This window comes from Conger conger, chromosome 1 (assembly GCF_963514075.1).
Source record: "Conger conger chromosome 1, fConCon1.1, whole genome shotgun sequence".
Classification (NCBI taxonomy): Eukaryota; Metazoa; Chordata; class Actinopteri; order Anguilliformes; family Congridae; genus Conger; species Conger conger.
This window is the reverse complement of record NC_083760.1, coordinates 57,959,337-57,977,893: the sequence shown is the minus strand read 5'-3', so window position 1 is coordinate 57,977,893 and position 18,557 is coordinate 57,959,337.

Here is an 18,557-nt window from a genome sequence, read left to right as displayed (position 1 = left end):
GCTGTTGTTTCAGTTGGTTAAAAACATTGTGGCATATCAGCTACAGATCAATAACAAAAATATGCAAATGAATGTGTCATAAGAGGAAGTATAATATGCGCCATATATGAAAACACATACAATATGGCAGTTGTTTAGAATAACGTCCAAAAATAAAAAATAAAATAAAAAATCCAGACCCAAGTCATATCTGTGCATATGCGTGCTTTGCTTATTTAAGATTACCAAGAAGAAGACAGAAATACAATTACAATGTGTCTTGGGTTTTTGCGCCGAATCTAATTCCGATCTTAAACTGCCCTCTAGGATCAATGCGGGAAAGCACAATGGCCTCGGATGAAAACAATGTATGCAAATGAAGCCCAGGCCGTCGCCCCGAGGACACGATAAACAGAGGAGCGAACCGGCTCACCTTTGGAATTATCTGGCTTTGATTGTGCTATGTAAATGCTAGCGCCGCCGCATTAGTCACCGCCGTTTCACTGAGTGAGCGCTGTTTGTGTGATCAAACACCTGTTTCTGAACATCCCTTAGAAGTCTTTATGTTAAACCCTGGGCTTCAAACACATAAACATGCCAGTCAGCGGCTTCAGATAACAAATAAATAAAGCAACATAAATAAGCGCTGCGCATTTATATGGTAAGTACACAAAAAGATCCATGGTTCGAAGAGACAAAGTGAGACTTAAAACGCACACTCGCGCTCTTAACAATTCAACCTTCGCGAAAACGTCTGCGTATGTCTATATCAATAGTTAGCGCCGCCAAACACGCAACTTTATTTATATATTGTTGAACATATTTATTCAGTTTATTGAGTGGAATTTGCATTGACTTCCATATATTAAAGCAGAACAATGCATTTTATATGGTATTCAGGACACTTTGATGATTGCTGTGGTATTCTCTTTGCAGGTTGGTTGATAGATTTTTTTAAAATATCGTGTCAACTTCAAATACGCTTTACTCGTCTGTTGGATGACCGGGACCTTGGATAACACACGCTTCAGTTCACAGTTACTCATTGTAGGTAGCTGTGTGCATAAAGATATATTTTTTGGGAATTAGCAGCACAACGCGTGCCCTCTATTGTAGCATTAGACCCAATGGCTGCTGTGTTTTCTCTTCTCAAAGCAATTGCATTCACTCTAAGAATGTGCCACCAGGATCCACAATGAAACCAGCCAGGGCCCTGTCAATGACTCAGGACACTAATGCATTCATATATTCCAAGTTAAGGGGCTGCACATTTTTAATTTAGACGTGAGGGTTTTCAGATCTACTCAGATAACCTTCATGCAAATTCACCATTTAAATTTCACTGTATTCATAATGACCTTTCCATTATACAATTTCCACATTTCTAATGTGCATGCTAGGGATTCAGCTGAAAGCACAAGAGTACTTATCTACTGTGAAGAAGGGTACACATTGTTTTAACATTTGGACATTTCACACGCAACATTATTTCGAATTTGGTCTGAGAATTAGGCCTGGATTCAATTAACATTTGTCTCTACCTTTAACTTGGAAATAAATGCACTGTTTGTTTTTCCCTTCATAAATGGTGAATCCTGCTGAACTTGATAAAGTGTGTGAGTAAAGGAGAGAAAAACTTACCTGCACCTGTCAAAATGAGGGCCAAATGCTAATTGTATCCAGGCTTTCAACAAAATGGCTGGCCCTGGCTGTGGCAATGTTTGTGACTGTTGCCTGTTGTTTTCTATTTCTTATCTCAAGAAGACTTTAACACATTCACGTCAGTACTGTCACATATTTTACATGGCATGCAGTGCACACGGTCCTTCACTGTACCTACCGCAAACAAATGTGATGTTACCCAGATCAGATCAATTGCAGCATGAATTCACGAGCAGATGTCCGCATAACCACACGCTCCGTGACAAACTGGCACGTTCTGCATGCTACACAGTTCTGGCTCAGATTAAAGTTAGGAACGAAAATATATACAGTATATATAGTCCAGTGCCCTTAGCCATGACTCCAAATGAATTCAGAGCATGTTAAAAAGTGATAAATTATTCAATACTTCAACAGCATGTAATACTTCTCTCATAATATAATTAGGCATGTGGAGTGTACGGTACTCTGGGTAGGTGTAAGCACAGGCCTACTGTAGCTACCAGTGAAAGGACTTTTATTACTGGAGCCATTTCTGAAAAAAATGTAAATTCATAATTCAAATCTGAATACTGAATAGTGAAATCAAGCAAGAAAGCCAATATTTTAATCATATACCCTATACCGGACACCATGCTAAAAACCATAAATAGAACTAATGCCATTAAATAAATGATAGAGGATATGTATTATATATCAAGCTATCCGACATGGGATTACATATATATAATGCAGTACGCGTTTAATTTATTCATTGGGACAAAATGAAGATCTTGTTCGCTATAATTCTGAAGATATAGCCGCTATGCATGCGCATGGCATTGTTGTGCTTCTGCCATACGGTGGCGTGTGCGTTTAGCGGCGCTAGCAGTAGCCCATTTCATGGCGACCTGCTGCAGTTGCGCCCTTCCCCGTATAAAGAGCGCCAATACGACAGGTTGCGTTTCAGCTGCGAGTCTCTCCCGCAGCTGAAGTGCTGCTGACCCCAAAACATCTTTGCAGTTGATCTTTTCTGGTACCTCCTACACCCGCCCACACCACGGCGCATCTGTCTCTAAATAAATGAGAAAGATCGCTTTTTCCGATTTTGTGTAGATGCTCGTTTACTTGAGCGAGGGGAGGGGGATTCTTGCACTTTTGTTTTTCCTGTTTCGCGGAGGGGACGGCAACAAAGAGAGCACAGTGAGCTGAATATATGCAGATCCGGAGCGCAGCTTGGGCGGTTGAAATTATTTCCTTATTTTCCGAGGTGAACCGTCAGTGACATGCGAACAAGGCTGGGTAGGAGTACTGTAAGTACTGTAAAATAGTTTCTGGCTGTGGTGTCTAACACAGGATAAAGAATCCTTGTGTGTTTCTGCATGATTTGCCTGGGCCGCCAGCCAACATACCGCTATATCCATGCGTATGCTCTAATAGTGTTTCTCTTTCTCGCTCTCCCATACTGTATATCACAAAATGCAAAGATGCACACACAACATTGACACCTATATTTAAAAATTCATACCCAAAGATGGCATTGTACTGCAGGCATGTGTGTGTAAATATTATATACTTTTTTTCCTGATGAACATTACGTTAATTACTTTAGATTTACATAGATTTCAGAGGACATTGGACAAGCCTAAGCAAACAAATAGTTTTCATCCATCCCCTGCATGACACCGGCACATTAATTTGCAATACATGCAGCGAAAAAATAAAACAAAATAATAAAAAAATATATATTGGTAAATTGTATATAGTGTATTGTTTGTGTGTGCATGTGTATGAAATGCCTAACGTCCAGAAGCCTCTCCAGCAAAGCCTGCTTTACTTACACATCCACACATATATGTTTTATGATGTACTATGATAGATTCACTGTCAAACCAGGTTGGGGTCATCGCAATGTTTACTGGAGCGATGATGCCTGTTTACGGCCGCCTCCCTTCCCTAATTTGTCTGTTTCCCCCTCCGAGAGCAAAAAAACATAAATAACATTGATTTTCGGACAGTCCCTGGATGACGAGAAGCGAGGCGCATGGTATGTGAGGCTGTGGCAACCAACACAAAGCTCAACCGGAGCAGGACCGGAGCCAAGAACAGAGAATAAAAATGTTGGTACTTAATTGCATGGCAACGCTGCAATAGCAATGGGGGAGCATCATTATTTACTTGGGAAGGCCCTCCCCCAACTCCCATCCCCTGCATGACACCAGCGCATTCATTTACAATACATGCAGCAAAATAATAAAATAAAATAATAAAGAAAAATATATATGGGCATGTGTTTGTGTGTGCATGTGTATGAAATGCTTAACGTATGAAGGTCACCGCTGCAGTAGGTATGATCCTGGCCAGGCAGGCACCTCTGTATAGTTCTCTGTCTCATTACTGATAGACTGCGGGAAGCTGGTTATTGGATGCCTGATGATCCTTAGGAAGGATGTGTTGAGAGAAAGAGAAGGAAGGAAAGACATATAAAACGCTGACACACCTTTAACAAGAGAATATAATTGAAAAGGCGAGAGAGAAATTGAGGGCCTCTGTGTTAAAGTTTGCCATTAATTGAGGAGGAGCCTCTTCTATTCCTGACACTGAATTGGCAGACGTAAAGAGATAGAGACTTAAACAGAGGAAAGGAGAGAGAGAGGTATAGGGAGACTGAGCAGGTGAAAGTTGATTTTGTTGACTGTTATCGTTCACGTGATTACTGTTTTTATGGCGGTGGATGTTATCTCCATTTTATATCTATAATCATTTTTGTTAATTGCTCTGGCAGCTCACTTTCATGTCAGGGAAAATGAAAGCGCTGAATATTCAATCAAAATGAAAAGGGGAGAGAGCTCAAAGAGGAGGAGAGAGGAAGAGAGGGAAAGAATGAGATCCAGAGAAAGAAGAAGACTGAGAGGGAGAGAGCACCGCATGAAAGGAAGAAGCAGTCGCGAGAGGCAGGAGGGGTAAAGAGGGAGAGAGAGAGGGAGAGAGAATGAGGGAGGGAGAGGAAGAGAAGTGAAGGAGGGGGGAGAGTGAGTTCAGACTAAGCACGGACCCTAGCCTGTCCTTTTGGTGTCCTTCTCTGGGCCCCCGTCATGCATCACTCATCTTGTCAGATTGAACTCCGGATGCTCCTACCCAGGAGAATGCTCCGACTCCGGCAATTTCTCTTCATTCTCACTAACAATTTGGTAATGAAATATTGATTTTTAGTTAGATTCATATTGATGCTATTAGGTTTGCATTGATAAATCATGCCTGCCCCGCACTGTCTGTGGCAGTGCGAGGCGTGCGCTCGCCGGAGCCCGGGAGATTACAATCAAGTCATTGATGTGTTAATTTGATGGATATTTTTGTTCCCTTTATGTTTCAGTGCATTTGGTAACACTGTTTTTATTACGGAGCACGCTAACAAGATATTTATGGCTGCTTCCATGGCTGCTTCCTCTCGAATGCCTACAGTCCTGCCCCTGACTGCCGTCGCGGGAGCGCAGTGCTAACACACTCATCTCCCAAATAATCTCAGAATATTGGGACAATTACTTCATAATTAAGCTGTGAAGCGGCTGCATAATTAGAAGGAGCACATCTCAGGTGGGGATACCATGCTAACGATGGTGCAGGCTCGACATTTTTTAATTTGTGTGTTTTGTATTCTTCCAAGTCGAGGGACTTTCTACCCCAAATGAAAAAAAAAAATGCTAAAAGTGTAGTTTTTCTTTTTCATTGTTTACTTTTGAATAAATATATGTTTTTGAACATTTGGGGAAATATATTCACGAAGCTGTGGTGGTAGTATTGAGGACAAATAAATGCCTTGTAAGAGAGGGTCCCCCAGGGCTTCATGCTTGGCCCAGGTCAGGTTGTGCATACAGTGATTATGACAGTGTCCTTTTTTGACAGGAAGGTTAGTATTGAATTTTGGTAACATTGTTATTGTACACCAGACTGAATCAGACCAATTATTTGGTTGGAATGAACACATAGAGTGGTGTGGAAAAATCTGGGGGGCCCTGGTCAACAAGCTTTTGCAATTAATATCTAAGTGAACAGAAGCGAACCTGACCTCTAAATGGGACAAAGTTAAACATGACATATTTCTTCGAATTTCTAAAAAAGATGAGTTTTTATTTTTTTACAGTATCAAAATAATAAAAAGAAAAAGACCCTGTGCAAAAGTTTGGGAAGCCTGTCACTTACTGTAGTACTCTGTAACTCCTCCTCAGGCAAATATAACAGCTAGTAAATGCTTCCTGTAGTCAGACTAAGAGTCCTTTCTGACAGAACACCTCTAGTACAGAAATATTATTTGGCTACCTTGTATGTACAGCATGTTTGAGATCTCTCCACAGATTTTCAATAATATTCAAGTCTGGGGACCATCGTGACCATCTCAAAACCTTCATCCCTCTTTCCTGGAGGTACTTCATGGTTGATTCCAAGTTATGCCTTGGATCATTGTCTTGCTACAATCAACTTCTGGACTGACCTTCAAACATTAGCCTCAAAAATGTCTTGATATTTGGTGAAATTCATTCTTCCTTCCACTCACACAATATTTCCTGTGCCCCCAGCTGCCACACAACCCCAAAACATACAGGATCCACCTCCATGCTTCACAGTTGGCAAGGTGTTCTACAAAGGCTTCACCCTTTTTTCTCCAAACATACCTTCTTAGATGGTGGCAAAAAGTTTAATTTTGGTTTAGTCAGTCCAAAGCACATTGTTCCAAAAGGTTTCAAGCTTCTCAGTGCATCTCAGTGCATTGCTTTTGCATACTTCAGACGCTTCATTTTGTGTTGAGGTCGTTCTTTCTATCTCTGCTATGTAGGTCTTTGTTGTTTAAAGTATGTTGTATTGTTGCCCTGTGAACAGCTAGATGTGCGTTGCGTCTACTACTCTTTTTTGCAGCTCTTTTGCAGTGATGTGTGGGTTCTTCTGAGAATTTCTCACCAGGTCTTGGGCCATTGAAATCTTCCAGACCTTGCCTTGACTTCAACTGTTCTATTTATCTTCCATTTTCTAATAATGTTTCTGACAGTGGAAATAGGTTTAAAATGTTGAGTTTTTGTAGTCTTCTTCCTCTTGGAAATGAACCATCTTCATTCTGACATCCTTGGACAACTGTTTAGAGGAACCCATGTTTGTTAACATCAGACAAAACAGCCACTGCAGTTGGATAATTTAGAAGGCATGGGGTTACTTCAGCCCTGGAATTATATTCACCTTACCCTACCAAGTAAATCACCTGTGTCTGGGCTGTAGTAATAATCTTTTTAAAAAGTAAAAAAGAATTATCCAAAAGAGTTCCCAAACTTTTGCGCAGGGCTCATGTCCTTTTGTATATCATTTAACAACAGTAAAAAATGAAAATAAAAAGCAAACTTCAAATTTGCAGAAAGGTCTCATGTTTAACACTGTACCATTTTGAGTTCAGGTTTGCTTTCAGTCATGTACAGATTCATTGTTAGACATTTAAACCACATTTTTTCACCCCACTGTATAGTACGTATTAAACCACAATATTACGTGTCATTCTATCATTAGTATTATAAAAAAATAAGAAGAGTATGAGTGTAAGGTTGAGGCTGGATACAATGTGTTAAAATATCACCTGATATGTTTCTCTCTTTATTATAACATGGAACAAAACATAGTACATGGTTCAGCATGCATTATGAAATATACAATTAAAATAAGAATACAGTATTTCCAATCCATCAACAATTATAAATGTGCGATTTCTTTAATGAAAACATTCCTTTTTGAATGTTATTTGAATGTCATTTTAATATGACATTATCTTAGCTCTGGGGTGTCTTGTTTCAAGTAATTGCATAAACCCTGATAACAATGACCGATTTTGTTTGCCTATCAAAAACAAAATCCACATAAACTGGCTCTACATGGGAATAAGTCCAACTCAATCCACAGCATTTCTGTTCCCACACTGTTTGTAGAATTCATACATTGGCAATTCAATTTATAACGTGTTTACCCCAAATGCCATGAAGGAGTAACTGGTTTACGTTGTATTATTAATTTACCATACTGCATGTTCTGAGCCCCTCTGCTAGTTCTGTAAATATTTTGGTTCAAAAGCAATTTTGTTTGATAAAATGACAATGGCCAACATTAAGAAAATGTAGATGTTTCCCAGATGTCTGTGTTGCTGTGACATTTGCTCTAAATGTAATTTAATTCTTAAATTACAGCTTCTTTTGCTTTATGGTGCTTTTACTGTGACGTCTATGAGCTCTCTCCATCTCTGCATTAGGGCCCATTCCCCTGCTTTAGAAAGGTAATCCCTACTGTTCTTCAAACTCAATGGGGCTACCGAGAGTTTATGTGCTCAGGCCTTCCAGACAAGGTCTGAGTCCAAGTAGCCAAGGTGCCTGACATTTTAAGAGCCAGACTCCTGTTGGCGAGACCTTTTTTACAGCTGTCCTTTATCTCTGACTGATTGAACCTGAGGAAATGTTGTATCATATTATAGTAGGCGGACCAAATGTTCAGAGTGAATTGTCACTGCACTCATAACCACCCCACCCCCCCCCGGCCCCACACACACACACACACACACACACACATCTCTCCTCGAGCCAAATGGAATCAGTACAACTCAGTATGACAGCATAGCAACGGGCAACTGCCATGTGCCAGGCATTTGATACACATGGTGCCATTTGGCTATCAGTGCCATCCCTACTCGAGTAACCTTTACGGTGAGACCCCCACCACTGGCACGGCCGCATATTGCCCGCGTCTGCCTGTCACGTTCTGTTTCTTTTCTCCACGCTGAGTTTCATGCACGCTCGTTTTTACTAAATGCTAGACATTCGGATTCAAAGCGAGCTACGGAAAATTAGCCGATGCTAATGTTTCACGTGTTTTACATAGATTTCATTCGGAGACGAACGCACGACCTTTAATGCGCCCCTAATACGTCAGAACGAGTGTGTGTCATCACCACGGCTGAGTTTGCTTTGGAAACTGTAAGGGAGGAGGGGGGGGGGGGAGGGGGGTGGAGGAGGAGAAAAAGAAAGATGGAGAGGTTGGCTCGCGCCGTGGTGCCGGTATCGGACACGGCCTCTTCATCAGAAGAATTATAGACCCGCGTGGCTTACCAGGAGGTCCGAGGCACTTTGTTTTCCCTTTAACAAGTTCAGCTCCCCCCCCCCCACTCCCTCTCCCAATGTCCGCAAAGCAACATGCTCCAGAGATTTTCATTGCTCATCAAACACTGGTTCTGTTACTGTTCGCTAACTACCGTGTACGATTTTTATTGCATAACCTATACTTTTCCTGCAGGCTGTTGCCATCTTTATAAACGAGAGCTTGTTCTGTATCGACTGGTCTGGTTAAATAAAGGTTACCTAAATTAATATCGATGGCCATTTTTGCGAGCTGCTGGAGATGCAAATGATGACCTCACCATCAAGGTGCATGGTCTAGGACTCAAGGACTGCTCTAAGTCAAGCCGTTCAAGGCTTTCTTGGTAGAGAAATTTGTAATTAATTTGTAGGTGAATGATAAAAAAATGGAAAATAAATTGATAAAAAATCAGTAAATGAAAATGTACAGCAAGGCCAAGTGCAAATACATACAGTATGTTAAACCTAAAAATCTTTGGAAACCTTTTTTTACCATCCCATCGATGAGACTCTGCTAATTCGTCCTCCTTTTTTAACAGAATCAGCTTCCACCGCGCATATTGCCAAAAAACCCCACCGCATTCCCCTCTTCTACCTGTTTTGTTTTTCCGTAAGTCTCCCTTAATCCATCGGTGTCACCCGGGAATCAGAGGCTGCGAGGGGGGTGGGCGGGCTGCCTCCCGGGAGTGCTAATCGCCGGGCTGCCGTCAATCAGCTGCCGATAGCGGCGCAGTGACACTCATCCGTCAGCCACGCGCGAGGAGGGGCCTCATTAGCGCCGCTCACCTACCCTCAGCCAAAGCGCGGTAATCACATCCATCACTCACCTCTCCCCACTGCAGCCCGCCATGGCACGGGCGCCCCAACGTCTCCATAGCTCATCCCCGCAAAGTTCCCTAACCGGAGACGCTCCGGCTAAAAAAAAAGAATGGAAGGACGGCGTTCGGCGGGTGGAGGGGAGGAGGGGGGTGGGGGGGGGTGAGCGGAGAGAGGTTGGGGGGTTGCAGGTGTTGAGGGTTGAGGGGCAAAGGGAAAGACAGAACAGTCAAACATTTCAGGCATGCCATTCCAGCGTAATGAAGCATGGCGACGGAATATACCTGTACAACATTTGATAAAGATGAGCTGACACATCAGTCCAAATAGGTTCTTTTGTGCACCGGAATGTGTCTATCCATCACCTGCTCCCCGCGCTGACAGACAGAGATGGTGAGGGAGAGAGCGAGAGGGAGGGAGGGAGGGAGGGAGAGGGAGGGAGGGAGAGGGAATGAAAGATAGAGACTGCAGGAGAGGGAGAGGCAGAAGGAGGGAGAGAGAGTGGGAGTGAGAAACAGACGGAGAGAATGGGGAAAGGAGTGCAGGTGTGTGTATGTGTATGCCGGAGAGAGAGGGAGAGAGAGAGAGAGAGGGGGAAAGAGAGAGGGGAGAAGGAGGCTGAGAGAGGGTAGGGGGGAGAGATGTGTACACGTAAAGGGGAAGACGGCACGAAGGAAAGTAAAATAGCGAGACAAGGGGAGAGGGAGAGGGAAGGGGGGGAGGAGGGAAACAGAGGGCCGATCATAGCGCTCTCGACAGCTGGCGGCTGCCATTAAGGTTGAAAGGCCTAACAATTAGACCTGGCAACCGGGTGTCCTTGTACCCACTGGTTTGTTTAAAATTCACTTCCTCAAATTCTCCTGGAGGAAGAGAAAATGGCAATTTAAAGATGGGTAAGCTGAGTCCATTCTTCTTCCCCCTTCCCTCCAAGCCTTCATCTGCTCCCGTTCTAGCCATACGCAGGAAAGAAAGGACGCGGGGAGGAAAGAACGCGAGAAAGGGAGAGAAACAATGGGGCCGGAGCGCCTCTTCCCTCCACTGGGAGCGCGGTCTAAGGCCTGCCGCGGTCCAGGTGCAATCAACAGCCTCCGTTTGATTAATGAAAACTTAACGCCGGGCTAGACACAAATATTCATCACCCCGCTGCCCCCATTGTAATACCAGCGGAAAAAACGGCATTGTGGCAGAGGAGAAGGAGTGCGAAAAGACAAAGACGTCAACAATGGAGTGGTGGATCGTTCTGTGTCTCCGAAAAAAAACCCCGAGCATTGTTCTTTACAAAATGTACTTGTTTGATTTATGCAGAGAATACCACCAGTCAGAGCGTCATGAATTCATGTCCACAATTAGTCGCTCGTGTTTCAAGCTTGGGGGAGGTGAGGGGTGGGGTGTGTGTGGGGGGGGTTCGACATTCAGTTCAACCCCTGTGGTGCCTTTTCCTTAACTTTGAGAAACACGTTTGAGCGAGTTTTATGTCTGAACTAATGAACTGTTGAACTAAGACCCGTAGCGCATCTATCGGCCATTTTGTAGCTCTGCTGATAGTTCTAATCCTGATTCTTTTGGGGAGTTGCTGAGGGATTTGCTCACTGGTTTATGTGCTCTTGTGATGACAGATACTTACATATATATACTGCTTGACACTTTGTACTTATTTGACGTTTTTATTGGGGATGCGATTTTTTTAAAGCAGTTATCCAAAAAACGATTTAAAAAATACCATACTAAATGTTTTTTTCTGTGGATTCCAAAAATTAAAACTATGAGTACTAAAATGAAATATAGTGCACAATGCTTTTAGGAATGTGATGTGACCCAAAAAAGAAACTGTGTTAAAAGTGAGCATAACTTAAAACTGATGAAATGCCTTCATGTGTAACATATTCATAAATACAGACACTCAGTGACCACTTTTTTAGTAGGCCTGTGCACCACCTCCTTAATGCAAAGGTTTTATGAGCCAATCATTTGGCAGCTGCTCAATAAATGAAAACATGCAGACATGGTCAAGAGGTTCAGTTGTTGTTCAGACGAAACATTGCAAAGAAATGTGAGATGAATCATACCACGGAATGATTGTTATTACCAGACAGGGTGGTTTGAGTATCTCATGAACTGCTAATCTCCTGGGATTTTCAGTCTCTAAAGTTTACAGAGAATGATGCAAAAAAACAAAAACAGCGAGTGATCGGCAGTTCTGTGGGTGAAACCTCTTTGTTATTGAGAGAGGTCAGAGGAGAATGAGCAGACAGTTTCATGCTGACAGGAAGGTGACAGTAACTCAAATAACCACACGTTACAACAGTGGTATGCGGAAGAGCATCTCTGAACACAACACTGTAAGCCTTTTCAGTGGTTGGGCTACAGCAGCAGAAGACCAATAAGTCTCATTAATAAGTCTAATAAATACCTAATAAAGTGATCACTGAGTGTATGTGGAAACACCATAGCTACAGTGAATCACATCTAAAATAAGCACCTACAGGAAATAGTGAAGGTGTCCAGTTACTTCAAAGTGCCAAATGACAGAGCAGCTCTGGTAACTAGTGAAGTAAACCTGTGTTCATTGTATTAAAAATGGTAATATTATTATCAAAATAAATGACTATCTCTATTTTTAAGTCATTACAATTCTATTTCAACACTGATAATTATTGGTCTTCTGTCACTGGAGGCTGTCCACTTCAAGTTTTGACGTATCGTGTTCAGACCTTCTGCATACCATGCTGTAACACAGGGTTATTAGTTACTGTCACCATCCTGTCAGCTTGAAGCAGTCTGGCTATTGCCCTCTGACCTCTCTCATTAACAAGATTAACAAGGCATTTTCACCCACAGAACGGCTGCTCACTGGATGTTTTTGTTTTCCGCTCCATTCTCTGTAAATGGTAAATGGTTGGCATTTATATAGCGCCTTCATCCAAAGCGCTGTACAATTGATGCTTCTCATTCACCCATTCATACACACACTCACACACCAACGGCGATTGGCTGCCATGCAAGGTACCAACCAGCTCGTCAGGAGCATTTGGGGGTTAGGTGTCTTGCTCAAGAACACTTCGACATACCCAGGGTGGGATTCGAACCAGACCTCCGACTGCCAGATGACTGCTCTTACCTCCTGAGCCAATATCACCCCTGTAAACTCTAGAGACTCTTGTGTGTGAAAATCCCAGGAGATCGACTGTTTCTGAGATACTCAAACCACCTCATCTGGCACCAACAATCATTAAATCAGATTTCTCCCCCATTCTGAAGTTTGGTCTGAACAACAACTGAATGCCCTGAACATGTGTGCATGCTTTTATGCATATGCGTCTTTTATGACACTTGATTGGCTAATTAGCTATCACATAAATATCTGGTGTACTGTACAGGTCTGGTGTAAGTTGTCACTGAGTATTAGATATAGCAAAGCTAACAGCCAATAGCCTATATTTGGATAGATCATACATCTGCAAGCAGTTATATGACTCAAAGCAGTGTTTATTGACTTTGCGTGTGGACCAAATTTCATTATCAATTGCTGTTAAGCAATAAGAATTGCCCCCACATTGCCAGAAGCACATGCTTGGTTTTTGTACTGCATGGTAATTTGTGTGACTATTTATAAATATTACATTCTCTTAAATTCAATGCCCAATGTCAACAACAAACAGCACACCAGTTGCATCTTAAGCACCACCCCTCCAAAACTGTACATCTTAAAAACAATTTTTTGTCAAATAGAAAAACTAAAAATGATAATATAATCAACTGCTGTTTGTTCCTTCCAGGTACTGCAGTAGAGTCATTTCAAATCTGGCCTCATTCAGCCACCATCTTAGCAGCGAACAGGAAATGAGCCCTGTCGATCCCCCTGTGGCACGTGAGCTTGAATGCAGGACGCTAATCTCATCGCTGACAAAATACTGTAATCGAGTCCACTTTTACACAGATCTACACTCAGTGAGCACTTTATTAGGTATCTATTAGACATATTTTTTAGATGCTTTAGCCTATCCACTTAGAGGTTTGACATGTTGTGTGTTCAGAGATGCTCTTCTGCATACCACTGTTCTAATGCGTGGTTATTTCTGTTACTTTCCTGTCAGCTTTGACCAGTCTGGCCCTTCTCCTCTGACCTCTCATTATTACGGTGTTTCTGTCTGCAGAACTGCTGCTCACTGGATGTTTTATTTTTTTTGCACCATACCCAAACCAAAGTTTAGTTGCTGCCACACGAGTGGCAGATTAAATATTTGCATGAACAAGCTGGTGCACAGGTCTACCTAATAAAGTGGTCACTGAGTGTATACATTGTGCTTGCATTGAGAGTAAGACTTATATTCAGAAACAGTTACTGTCACAAGATCAGCAAAAAAATCTTAAATCGGCCCCCGTTTCACGGGAAGACCGAACATCACCGTACCCAGCCCGTGAAAAATGATGCGAGACTTTTTTTGGTTTGGTTAAGATTTTGTTTTTCTCAGTAGCAGCAGAGAAAAGCTCCCATTGTGCTGCTGCTCACACCGTATCATTCGTTCCCTCCCAAAAAAAGAAAACTATTGTTTGTGAGGATAATAGGTCCCACACAAAGGAGCCACTTCATTCTTATAATAGATTGCACAGAGGAATCCCAGTTCCAAATTTCACCAATTCATCCTTTTTTTTTCTCTCTCATCGAACTATTGTACCAACACTTGTGTTGCAATAAACATGGCTGGTTCTTACTAAACAATGAAAGTGCTGAGTGCCTGACACACACTGTATGTGCTGATAATTTATTTTACACTTATGTTGTATCTCCTTACGCCTATGGAACAAAATCTGTTCCACAGGACCTGTGGTATATAATGATTAGAACTTGAATATGTTGTTTGCACGATTGACATTGTACTTATTTCACGTCTTTTAATTTTTGTTCCTTGCAACTTTTTTGTTTCCGGTGGTCGATATACATCCATTAACAAGCCGGCAAAGGCAGACCTTGCAAACATTCATTCTAACCACTGCAACACTCGATCCTCATATTTGAAAGAATTTGTTAAAAAAACAATTTTTTTTATTTCTGAGATAAAAATTTTATTAAATTTAATTTTAAAAAATGTAAGTGCATAACAATGTACGGGAGAAAGATATTGACAAAAACCCACGACTGTAAGAACGGTCCCTCCCCCCCCCCCCCCCCCCACCACCACCACCACCTCCTCCGTTCTTTTTCCGCAACAATCCCAAATAATAAAGAAGTAAAAAGTGCTGACTTCATTCTCACGTCCCTTTGTCTGCATGCGCAGTGAAAGAGGAGGTGGATGTTTGACTGCTTCTTCTACGGTATTTGGGCTCCACATCTGCTGTGCTGCGGATGGCCACCTGGCCCCTCGGTCTCCGGAGAGACGGAGACAGGACAGGTTCGAAGGTGCAAGACTAGACTAAGGGAAATTAACACATAGCACAAAACCCGGCGAACAACACAGCTTTGCTGAGCTGGTTTCAGTCCATAATTAATTGTAGACTCAAAAAAACAGAACAACAACAACAACTAAAAATCATTTTAATCCTTGTTGACCCCGATGAGGTTTTTTTCTCTCCCCGTATCATTTTTTTCCCTTATCGCTGTTCGCACACTGTAGTCTCAAAGGTTCACTTGAACTTCAATGACCTTTTTTGTTTTTATTTTTTTCTCTCAAATACCCGCCGAATGATTTGCATTGTTGGACCTCGGCATGAAAATATTAACTAGAAATATACAAAAAAATAAAAGTATGAACAAATGCAGACATTATTGAAGTATTACTTTTTTTACACAATTAAAAATTACTCCAGCTGAACAATAACAATATAATATTCTACAGTTGTAATAAATTAGTACCCTTTTTCATTTGAAAAATCTGTGTCCTTTTTTAAATTTCATATTTTAACATGCATATTTTGTATGTCTGTTTTTAGCAGTCGCATTTCACAAGAAAATAAATAGTGGAGAAAGATCATTCCAGAAGCATTTCTCTCTGCCCTCCTGCTTAGCTCCGTGCTGCTTTCTCAGTGGTGCTCACCCGAGCCCTGGTGCGATAAACAGGGGAACTGAGGAACGTTGTGATCTCTGCCCGTCCGTGTGGGGCCTTCGACCTGTGCCCCCCCAAAAATGCAAAACGCCTCGCCTCATTTTTCAGGTTCGCCCGAAACAGTCATCTGGGGAACGTGTGAGGCATTGGTCTTTAATTGAAACAGTAGATGTGAAATGTTTGTGGAGACATGGACAACAAGGGGGTGGGGGAGAGGGGTGGGAGGTAAGCCTACACGAGCAGAAAACATTATTTCATTTGTTAAAAGAATATTAGAGCGCACGGGCAGGTGATTTTTATTCTGCCTTTTACACACACTGTTAAAAATAGGTTTGAGTCCCCTCCATCCGGCTTTGCCTCCCCATATAGTAAAATATGTCTATAAAAACCCAGCCCTGTGGCGAAGAATTAAGTGCTCTCCAGGGCTAGACAAAATCAATTCTTCATTCTGCTGAATTTCCTGCAACCATATTTTCTATTTAACCATTTGTTTCAACGCTGAAGTAAGACCTATTCCTGAAGGCCACAGGGCACAACCGCCTAAACTAAAACCAGGACAAATATTCAGAGCTCAAACTTAAACTCCCATTTTTCCTGTAGCTGTAGTTTCTTTCTTGTAATTTTGGTTTTACTTCAGACATTTATCTGAGCAATAAGTTGTGCAGCTTGGCTTTGATCCGGTACTTGGCTTTGAAGGTCAGTTGAATGATTAGAAAACATTATATAATTATTCACCCAAGAAAATAAAAATGGCAGCACAGCCAATCTTTGAAATGTTCCGGAAAACATGCTTTAGGTCTTTGTATTCCCCACTGGCTTCGAACATGTTAAAGTAAATAAATCCTGAAAATGTTTTCAATGTAACTTGCTGTTTCTCTTTTTGAGACCTTTTAGAGAATGTAATGTACTGAGGAGATATTAAGCAGAAGTATATGTGAACTACGGGATTAAACACTGCACTTTAATGGCGAGCAGTACTTACTGAAAACAATGTGTCTGGGATGAGTCCATGATGACTCTATACACACAACCGTTTTAATAATACCATTTTACTCACCAGCGCTGATACATACTTGCATGTGTTCACATGTATCAAATAATCTACTGTCTTAAGTAATGTGGTATTCACTCCATTAAACCAAGAAGGCAACAGTTATACGCAGTGTTGTGTTGTGTTGTGTAGCAGTTGTTTCACAACTGTATGTTTTCTGCTGCTATAAGGTGTCACACTGGGGTCAATCTATCATGACTGTCCCATTCCTGCTCTGAGCTGTACTAATTAAGATCTGGCATGGTGTGGATTATGGAGTCAAATTAAGTAACAAAATGGCAAAATCTGATTTTTTTTTCAAAGCAGTTGTATGAAGACTAGAGGGTGTGCAATTCGGATTAGTAGAAAAAAACAGCAAAATAGCATTTGCAAAGGTTGCAGGAAACAGACACTTTGTTTTTATTAAAGATCAAACGCTAACGCGTATTCATAAGGCATGAATCCATGCTACAGTCATTTGGCAAGTCAATCAAGTCAACACTGTGCTGCTATTCCTGTATGTGAGATTGCGCTTGGCTCCTCTACGTGTTCGTACGGTCATATCGATTTCAAAGGGTGCTCCATATTCCTATCACAGAAACCCTCACTTCAAATCAGTTACTTTGCTCGGGGAATAATGTTTAGCAATGAGCCTGTAGTAGGAATTGTGTGTAAAGTCTGTTGTGAATGAAAAAAAATGCCAACAACCAGAGAGCACCTTTCATGTTGTACGCTTAACCTGGCTGTACGATCATCACCTCAGCTATCGCGGGCGGAACCATAACACGGCATCACGCTGAGTTATATGCTCCCGCTGTAAGTTTCTGCAGTGATAAGGGCGCTGTAATTGAACCTATAGTCGGTAGTTGATAGTTACGGCAGAGCCTATTTCTTGATGGCTCGTGTTTCATTTTAGAGGAAGACACTGTGGCGGCAGCGGCGGGGGTTTTAAAGAAAGTCCTTTCAGATGAAAGAACCCAACCCCCTCCCCCGTCCACACACAGACCAGCCTCGCTTTTAATATTTTGACAAAAACACTTTCGCACGCCTCGGAATCATCACCCTTAATCGGCCTAGGATAATTCCATGAGAATTATGGCAGCGATAAATTACGCAGTCATCCACTCGCAAACGTCACTCGGAGGACTTAAAGCCATTACCCCTGCCAGTTATGTACGGGGGAGGGGACGTCATTTCCGTAATGGACTCCTCTCCGCCTCATGAAAAAGCAGGCCAGCAGGAGCTGTCCGATCCCTTTGTTGACTCCACAATTGTAATTAAAAAAATACATGTTTTCATCTTTCAGGGAAGTGTGGTCTGTGTGCTCTCTAAAATACAATAATTCAAATTATCAGAACTGTTCCCTACAGCCCCTCATTTTCAGATTTTTTATATAAATTGCTAGAAAATGACATGAACAATAGATATTGCAAAAGGCAATTGTCTTGAGAACTTACCATGTTAGAGGTGTGTATACATGTTTTTCCCTGATAACCCTTCTTGCTCAGCAAGCACTTAGGTATTTACTAGAGTTATTGTTTTAGACTTATTGGTCTTCTGCTGCTGTAGCCTATCCACTTAGAGGTTTGATGCGTTTGGTGCTATTAGAGATGCTTTTCTGCATACCACTGTTGTATTGCATGGTTATTTGTGTTACTGTGACATTCCTGTCAGCTTCAACCAGTCTGGCCATTCTCCTCTGACCTCTCCCATTAATAAAGCGTTTCTGCCCACAGAACTGCTGCTCACTTTTTGTTTTTTCGCACCATTCTCTGCAAACTCTAGAGTCTGTTGTGTGTGAAAATCTCAGTAGATCAGCAGTTTCTGAGATACTCAAACCACCCTGTATAGTATCAACAATCATTCCACGGTCAAAGTCACTTAGATCACATTTCT